We start from the raw sequence: 9,883 nt of genomic DNA on the forward strand, positions 1-9,883 counted from the left end.
TGCTTCGGGAAATTCAATTTGTTCAGCCTAAAAAAAGGTCGACAAAAAGTTCGAAATTTTTTTGAAAATCCTTGTTCCGCCCATGCCTTTACCAACGGAAAGGTCCGCCTTTTTTGTTATAATCTTGTGACACCCTTTTTTGCAGACAGATCCTAAATATAATAATTTTAAAGGGGGTAGTGCGCCCAAATAAAGCAATTTTTGAGGCAACAATTTCTGACCTGTTTTTTCAAAAAAAGCCCGGTTGCAGAAAATTTGGCCAAACTAGGTTCCTTACAGTGAATTTGGAGAGGTCAGAAAATTATTTTGATCGACCTAATAAAACAAATTGACCAATTTTTTTTGAAAGTCAGCCTACCAGCTCTCGAGAAAAGTTTAGATCCGTCTCTCTTAAAAATATTTGTTGTTTCAACTCGTTATCAGAAAAACGATCTTCGGCGTGAATTTTGGTAAACATTGATCTTTCAAATTATTTATCTCAACATACCCTAAAAAAGATAAGACTATCAAAGTCATCACAGAATAGTTCAAATCTTTTCAATAGGCCGCACCTCCATTTATCTTAGTTTCAGCAGTTATATACAACTACCAACAGTACCTAATTAGTCGTTTTTTTGGAGTGACCTTCATAGAGTACCCCCAGCATTGACAGAAAATCTAAGCATATTTGTTAGCAATGTATTCGCTCTTCATTTTGAATTACAGTCTCAATTTATTTTTCAATCGTATAGGCAATCGTGATTAACTTCATACTTGGCAGCAACTTTGCTAGTGTCAACCAATGGATAAGGACAGCAACCATCTATCTGGTAAAGTCTACCGAGCGACCTCTAACATTCATTGGTAGCAACTTTGCTTGTCCATCAATGGATAAGGGCAGCAACCATCTATCTGGTAAAGTCTACCGAACGATCTCTAACATTCAGGTATAAAAAAAATTCGATTTTCAAACGCTTAAGCTTCCAGTGCTTTTAAATCCCTGGGTGGAGGTACTCAATTTATGTTTCGAAGTTCGTGACCAAAAATCGGTTTCTTTTGACCGTCTTGACCAAACTTTGCTGTGTTTTGACTTTCTCGACCAAGTTTGGTACCTTTAGACTTTTTCGACCAAGTTATGGTATATTTGATTTTCTCGACTCAACAAAAATAATGTTCAACTTTGTTCAACCCAGCTCAGATATGTTTCGACTCACTCGACAAAAGTTGGATAAGTTTATATTTTCTCGATTGTATCGATTAAAATTTTTTGAGAAACTTTAATTGTTCGACCCCGCATAAGTGTGTTTTGAATTTGTCGACCAAAAATGGGCAAGTTTCGACTGTCTCGTTAAACAAAAAAAAACGTTCTCGCTTTTTTGTCCGCTGTGGTTGCTCCAAAAGCTATTCAAAAGGCTTATTTGGTATCTGGCTTGAATTTTTTTTCCAAATTTTGGAACTGAAAACTTAAGTTATTAGATTTAGCATTTTATAGTTTTCAATACCAATCCAATAGCTCAGATAATAGGACTGTTTCTGTTCCGCCTTTTTAATTTTCATCTTTTTTGGTTAATATTTTTTTGATACAGTCGATTTGCAAAAACGGTACCAAAAAAGCCTGCTTGATCTATGTTTCGACTGTGCTCGAACTATGTTTCGATTGTGCCCAAACTTTTTTCGACCACAATTTGGGTATGTTTCGACCAAATTCGGTTATGTTTCGACTTTCAAACAACATGAATTATCAAATTTAACTGTTTTAATTTATGTTTTTCGGTAAAATCTTATGATGCTTTTTTATCAGAATGAAACGATTAGAGTTATTTGCAATTAAAATGCATTGTAAAGATGAACTAAATTTAAGCTATTAATTTCATCTTTTGGATACTTTTTTTTTAAATTTGAGTTATAAATATATAAAAAATTGAAAAAATTGTTGAATCCGATTTACCGCGGGCGTGACAATCGATTTTTTTTACCGTGCTCGAGGTATGTTTCGACTGTGTTCGACCTATGTTTCGACTGGGCCCGACGCTCGACTTATGTTTCGACTGTGCTTGAGCTATGTTTTGACTTTCTCGACGAAAAATGGGTATGTTTTGACTGTACTTGACATATGTTTCGATTTTCTCGACTTTCTCGATTATCAAATAACATGAGTAGAATTATGTATGCTTTTCAGTTGATTTTTTTTACAATGCTTGATTTGAAAAAATAACTATAAGAGGCTATAAAATTCAAACATCATCCATCGAAAACTATTTTTTTCAAACTTAGTCCCAGTTTCTGCTTTTGTTGTTCCGATTTTCGAAGAAAGAGGAATATTTATGCTCGGTGGGGTTTTTTTATTCAGTCAATTTTAGCAGACCGAATTTTTTAGTTTTCGACCAACTTTTTTCAGCCCCATAGAACATATTGAATTCCTGAGTTGAGCACCTCGATCCGGTTGAGACCAATTTTAAATAAGCGCAGAAAAATCTGTCAAAATAGGGTGCTTTGGTGTTATGTGAGCGCTCGGAACATCAATTTGGTCGACTTTAACAAAAAGACGACAAAATTTTAGAAAATTACTCTCGCCCTCCCCCTCGAAAAAATCTTAGATTCGCCCCTGGTTCAAATGGTCTCTGTTTTGCTCCAATTTTCGAAGAAAGTACGGAAGTGAGGGACTATTTTATGCTTGTTATTGTTAGCTTGGGCTGACCAATTTAGCTGATCGCAATAAAGCCATCATCAAACTCAGAAAAATATTTTGCCAACGATGCTTTAAGGTCAATTCTGTGGGTTTAAAAATTGGCAGTTTGGCTATGCTGGGAGAGAAAAACAAATTATTCAATTTAAAAAAAAAATGTATTCGAGACCAGTTAAACGCCATTCGAGACCAGTTAAGGGGCAGTCGAAATATTCAAAGCTTTGCCCTTACACAAGCACTATATTCTTTCTGTTACATTTGAAAAGTTTATCGCGCATAAGCCAAACTGTCAAATATGCAAACTGAAGTGGAAGCAGGTTTAAAAAATAGGCTATGGATGCATGCTGACGTATTTCGTCGACTGTCCTATAATTAAGATGTGAGACAATAAAACGGTAATGAGGTACTTTAAAAGATGTGACTGAGATGTTGTCTTCATTCAGTTTGTAGACATTCATGTCGTGAACCAACAATAAGGACGCGCTGGTGTTTAATACGCTGACACGTAATGCTCAAGGGCTCCAGCAAGGGGTTCAAAGCTTGAAAGGACAATTAAATTGTTCTCAACAATTAATCTTTTGAAAGGAAACCTGAAAAAAACACAACTTAAGAAATCGTTGAGGAAATTGCAAATTTAAAACAAGATAACCAAACAGTGGCGGAACTAGGATTTTTCAAGGGGGGACTATTATTTTAAAAATGAGAAGTTGGTCGACCTTCTTTATAGGTCGGCCAAATGGAACTTCTGAACTTTCCCCAATGAGTAAAAAGACCTTAGTATGGCCAAATTTTCTACTCCGCAGGCAAATTTTTTTCAAAAAAATAATCCAAAAAAGGCACTTTTCAGAAAATTTTCACCAAAAATTTGCAGTAAAATAGTCATCTGATGAAGTAATTGCCAATCACGTCAAGAGGCTGTACTTAATTGTCAACAAGACTGATCGTATCAAGGCAAGGCTCTGAATGATCCGACGGTTTTTAAATAAATTTTTAGTAAACAGTTTCTGCAATGTTTCAAAAAGCAATCACTAAAAAATTTGAATTTTCCAAAATCTCCCCTAGCACACAAAGTAACAGAAATATTTAGAAACTTCACGCGCTTTTAAATAACTAATGTTTTCCCAACTTCGAACCCGCATAGCATCATTGAAATCGCTACAAATGAAACTTTTTATAGAATAAAAATTGAGCTCAAGGCATCGATTAGTTCCAAATAGTGTTAAATTCCGTCAAAATTATTAAAGTTAAAAGTTGAAATTGGTCTGAATAAAAAACCGGAATAACTGAACATTACATGTCGTTCTGTAGATGTTACTAGAAAGTTGGTTGCTGCCGTTATCCATTGGTGGACTACTAACGTGGCTACTAAGGATGAAGTAAAGCACGATTACTTATACGATTGAAAAATAGATTAAGACTTTAATTCGAAATGAGGAGAAGAGAGATTATACTCCTGACAACGGTGCTTGCGTTCCCTGCCAACGTTGCGGTATCCTATGAAGAAGTCAATATTGTGGGTACCCAAAACACACAACGACTTATTTGGTATAGATGGTAGTTGTATATACCAGCTGAAGTCAGGATAAAAAGAGGCGCGGCAAATTGAAGGAATTTGAACAATTACGCGATTACTTTAATAGTCGTATCTTTTTAAGGTATGTAGAAATAAATGGTTTGATTGACCAATGTTTAGAAAAAAAAATTTAACGAATTTTTTTAGCTTGAACAAATTGATTTTATTACCTCTCCAAAATTACTACAAGGACCCTATTTTGTCCACATATTTTGCGTTCCAGGCAATTTAAAAAAAATTGTGAAAAAGCGTATTTAAGTTTTTCATAAAAACGTTAACAAAAAAACGCTTTTATAGCCTGGCCTGCTTTTTAAACGATAACAGGTGATAACAAGTTTTTTGAAAAAAGATAACAAGTAGAATGCTTCTGTAATTTTGAGCTTCAAACAACAATTCTTTTCAGATGATACTAAAAACGTCAAAATTGGCTAGTTAAAAAGTTCAAAATTATCTGGAGAAAAAACCACCGCAAGCACAAGTGCTCCGCCACTTTCTTCAAAAGTAGCAAAAACAAAAAGTTGTTCACAAAAACCACGTCGGTAACATCAAACAAAATAATCAATAGCAAAAAGTTGGAAGAGACAGAAATGATTAAAAAGAAATAGTTCCTACTTTTGAAGAAAGTGACGGAGCACTTGTGCTTGCGGTGGTTTTTTCTCCAAATAACTGTGATTTTTTTAACTAGCCAATTTGTTTTCTTCAAAATTAGTTTTTTTTTTTTCAAAAGTAGGAACACAAAAAATTGTCGGTAACATCAAACAAAATAATTATTAGCAAAAGTTGGACATACAAAAAAAATCCAAAAAAATCATTTCTTCTTTAAAATTAAGAACATTATAAAATCGTTCTTCAAAAACACGTCGTTAAAATCAAATAAAACTGTCCGTATATGAGGATAAAGCCCTGAATATTCCGACTACCCCCTATTTCATAAAGAATAGTTTTTGGGGGAAAATATTGAAAACATATAAATTTTGGACAAAATCAAAGTGGGAAATTCTGAGTCCTACGAAATTAATACGGCCAACTAGCTCGCCTAATTTCAGTTTGGAACAAATTTGTTGCGCTGGATAATTGCCACGCATAAAAAATTTGCGTTACGCTCTCGGCATTATGAATGAATTCTTCAAAGCGCGCATTATTTACCCACAACATGGCTAATTTGGCAATTTTCAAGCCTCCAGAACATTACAAAAATTTTATTGGAGGTAGAATAGTTTTTTATTTGAACTCAGGAAGTCAATATCTTCAATAGGGTATGAGAAAAATTGTTAAAAACTGTTATTTTGATCGGCGAAAATTAACTGAATAGAAAAATCCACATCGAGCATAAATGTTCCGTTTTCTTCGAAAATCGGAACAACAAAAGAATTAATAGCCAAAAGTTGGAACAAACAGAAATAATTAAAAAGAACAATCTGCCAAATCTGAGAAGTTTTAGCGTGGAAACTGAGCTTTCAGGTGGCCTTGAGTCATGTTTTTTGTCTGAATAATATGTTTCTGCATGCAATGCAAAAACTTCTGAAATAGGTCAATTGCCCTTTTTTTTAGCTAGACTAATTGTAACCATAATTCTTATAATGAGTAGCAAAAAGTTGGAACACGCAAAAATAATTTAAAAAATAGCAATCTGCCAATAGCAATCTGCCAAAAGTTCCCTGAAACAGACCATTGCTGTTTTTAATGATTTCTGTTGTTCCTTTTTTTGCAAATCTCAAGAACAAATTTATTGGACAACGTCTTAAACTTCTGAAATAATTCTGACCTTGAGACAGTGAAAAAGAATTGAAATTACAATCGACATTTTGAAATTGCAATTTAACTGTCAAACAATCCAACCAAATTGTTTAGTATTTTGACTGGTCAGTTTTTGAAAACAATTTCAAGCCCTTAACTTCAGAACAAATTTCATTCAGCAGCGATCTGACATGCATTATTCGATAAAAAAAGAACTCATAAATCGCCGAAAAAAGGCAAACGCGAACTTCAAAGAAGTTTTTCTCAAAATTTTCAGCTTGAAGGTCAAAATTCTTTCAAAAGTTTCTGTTATAGTTGTTAAAAAAAATAAAGCCAAAAATTTATGCTCGTATTCATTGCTCGTAGCTTTTGAATAGAAATGAGCTTGCTAGTATTTTAAAATAAAAAAGCAAATTAACTTTGTTCTGCTTTTGAAAATTGTTTTGGGAACTCTACGAAACAAATTGCTATCAGTTTGCAAAACTTAATTTAGATTTGTTCTTCTGTTTTCAAAACTTTCTAATTGAAAAAGCAATTACTAAAATTTCGGTGAGCTTTTATATTTCATTAGGAAGTCTCCATTTTGAGTTAATTTGATTCAAGTTTTCTATTTAATACTACGATAAACAGTAACTAGGGAAAACGAAATAGTTCCTAAGTTAACGATTCAGTTTCGTGTGAAGGAAACTGAAATAAAAAAATCGAATTACTTTCGAATGACAGTTTTAAAAAGTTTAATTGCTTATTGTTAGTGATATAATGTTTAAATGTGAAGAGTTAATTTTTAGAAACAGTTGTTGTCCAATTCAAGAGTCAGGGGCATGCTCAAAGTTTAAAAATGACTGAGGCAAACATTTTTGTTTTTTGATATGCTAGCCAATTCGGATGAACTGTACAATATCCCCTCAAATCGATTCAGGGGGGGGGGGGTGGGAGAACATATGGAGTTTTCAGGAAAGAAATTTGTGTACAGCTTAAAATTATAGAAAACACTTTCTTAGAGAAAATGATTTAAAACTAATGCTTTTGGTTCTTAACAGCATTTATGTGCAAGCTCGAAAAAAAAATGACAACCGTTTTTTACATGCTGGTTTGATCAAAATGTTTTCTTATACACTTAGGGGAGGAAATTGTACGGTTGATCTGCCACTTGAAATAAATCATCTTGTAAATTACCTAGCGTGTTGCGAGATAAAACTTCTACAAAGAAACAAAAATGAGTCACTAGTTCTCAGTTTTTTTTTTTACAAATTGTTGTTCATAAACCTTTTTTAGGAAATTAGAGGCATCCGGATCACTCAAAACTTCGCTCTAAAACGAGCAGTTTTTTTTATAAACTTTTAGTGTCAAAAAATTGGAACCTTTCCATATTGATTTGAAGGACTCGTCGGGTGATGACCGTTGGATGGCACCAAATTTTCTCATACTACAAGGAATTGATGGTTGTTCCAATTTTCGAAGAAAATGAGGAAAATGTATACTTGGTGTGTTTTTTTATTCAGTCAAAATCGACCGGTTAACTGAGAGTTCAGGACGGAATATTTTATACCATCTGAGAGAAATTGTTTTTTTGAGCTCATATTCAAAAAGATATTTCACCTGTTATCATTTTTCAATAAGTTACGGGCGTTTAAAGATAGCTAACTTGGCCAATTTGGGACAATTTAAAGGGCACTTTATTGCGTAATTATAACGCGCATACGAAGCGAATTATTGCGTTCGGAATTGAATCGAGGCCAGCAACTAAACCCTATTATCACAATACGAGACGCTAAACACACTCTTTGTATTTTGCATATAGTGTGGGGGAAAAATGAAAAAAAAATGAAAACAAAAACTAAAAACTTTTCCTTTAGCTCGAAAATTTTGTCAATTTGCAACCAAAAAAAAACTTCATTCGGCCTTTAGTGCAATCGGAACATTCAGGGCATTGTCCTGATATGCGAGTAGTCTTATTCCATCTTTCGTAAAGAAAACAACGGAATACGTAAGCTCTTTTTCAAACATATTTTGTCAAACATATTTTCAAACATATTTTAAGTAGCTATTTATGACGGAAAAGTTTTTTATCACTCAAAAATATTGTTTTTCTGATCTTAAATTTGAACGGATGTTTCACCTGCGGTCATTTTTTGTAGAGTTATAGGCTTTTTTTTGGCATTTTGGCCATTTTGGGACAATTAACGCGCGCTATATATCGCGCTTTTAATGCGTAAGCGCAGATTTAATCTGTCTTAGAAATCTTTCCAAATTGATTGAGGGAAGCTTGTTTGCCATAATTGATTTGCTACTAGGAGTGAAATTTATCACTTTGTACTTTATTTGGCGCGTGAAAGGATGATTTTCACATAAAAAATCTCAAATTTTTAAACTTTTTTTTAAATTTTATTTTATTGCATTTAATTTTTTCATGTTATTACTGCTCCATAGTTTTTAAAAGGCAGTCAAAACATTCAGGAATTTGCCCTGATACGAGCAGTTTTGTCTGATTTTCTATCAATTTGAGTATCTAACGTACTTTAATTGTTTATCGCTGAATTAAATATAGAACATTTGTTTTTTTTGAAGCTGTGTTTTATTGAAGCTGTGATGGTAGGAACTCATCACTACCTAATAATCAGATTTGAAATTAGCTTTACTTTTACAAAAAAGGTTCTTCAAAAATTCAACTAAATTAGGAGTAACATACTTTTTTCGCTAACTTCATGAAACTCTTTTGTACATAACTAAGGAATTAAATTATTCCGGAAAACTTTGATTTCTAAGATCAATTATGGGAATTGGAGGAGTCACCATTTGGTAACCATTTTTTAATTTTTTTTCGAGCTGTTTGGGTTTTCCAGTTACTCTTGACTAACTCAGGTCCTGCCTAATGTGAAAAAGCTCTAATGAATCAAACGAAAATATTCGCCCAATTTTTTACACAATAAATTTATCACAACCTCTGAATAAAACCGCAGAAAATTGAGCAAGCACTCTGTCCTTCCCCATCTCAGCGCTTTTATAATTCCAAACATTTGAAAGCGTTTGCTAACGTTTTCCGATAGCAAAAATTGTTCCTGTAATTTGTGAGTAATTCTGCACGAAAAAATGTGACGCATCACATAGATCGAGTGTTAAACTCTGATAACATTAGTCTCAGAGAAGCAATTTTAGTGCATGGATGTCAACCCGGGAAGTCGTCAGAAGCTCTTGAGTTCATGTCTCGGAAATTTTTAAATCCAGGCAACGGGGATCCGTCTATTAGCTCCATTTATGTACTCAATGTCAAAGCTGGGTGGGCTTTGACATTTAGTATGGCTACCTATTGCGTTTGTTTTCCTTTGGGGGTTGTTAGAAGGGATTACAGTACATTCGAAAACCAAGAAGTAGATTTGGCGACGGGCGAGGGGTGCTCGTCATTCAATCAATACAGAACCCAAAAAGTTTTTCACACTAATCATATATGACTGAAATCATTTTGAGACCAATAAAGTCAAAAATTGACGGAGGATCAATTTCATCAAACGAAACCTTGGAAAAAAACCGTAAAACAGCGCTTCGCATTTTTTTGCAAATATCGTTTTTTGATTGCTTCAAGAGAGCACAAAAAATTAACTTTTTTTAAAGTTTTATCTGCCATAAAATGCCCATATTTTTTTAAAATTTGATTTATTAATTCAATTCGAATCAATCCGATTTTCATAGATCAAAATTGATTGCGGCTTTTATAGACTTAGTAGACCAGCACATGATTAGATCGACATACGAACAGTTTTCACTTAAAGTTCGATAGTTGCCGCTCTTGACTAAATTGACAAATCTGCGATTAGAGCAATCTGGACATAGACACTGAGGCTCCATCCATCGTTAATTGAAAGCATTATTATGACGTAATAGCAGAAAACGATTGCGAATATCTTTTTAAT

Source organism: Symsagittifera roscoffensis, chromosome 1 (genome assembly GCF_963678635.1).
Source record: "Symsagittifera roscoffensis chromosome 1, txSymRosc1.1, whole genome shotgun sequence".
Classification (NCBI taxonomy): domain Eukaryota; kingdom Metazoa; phylum Xenacoelomorpha; order Acoela; family Convolutidae; genus Symsagittifera; species Symsagittifera roscoffensis.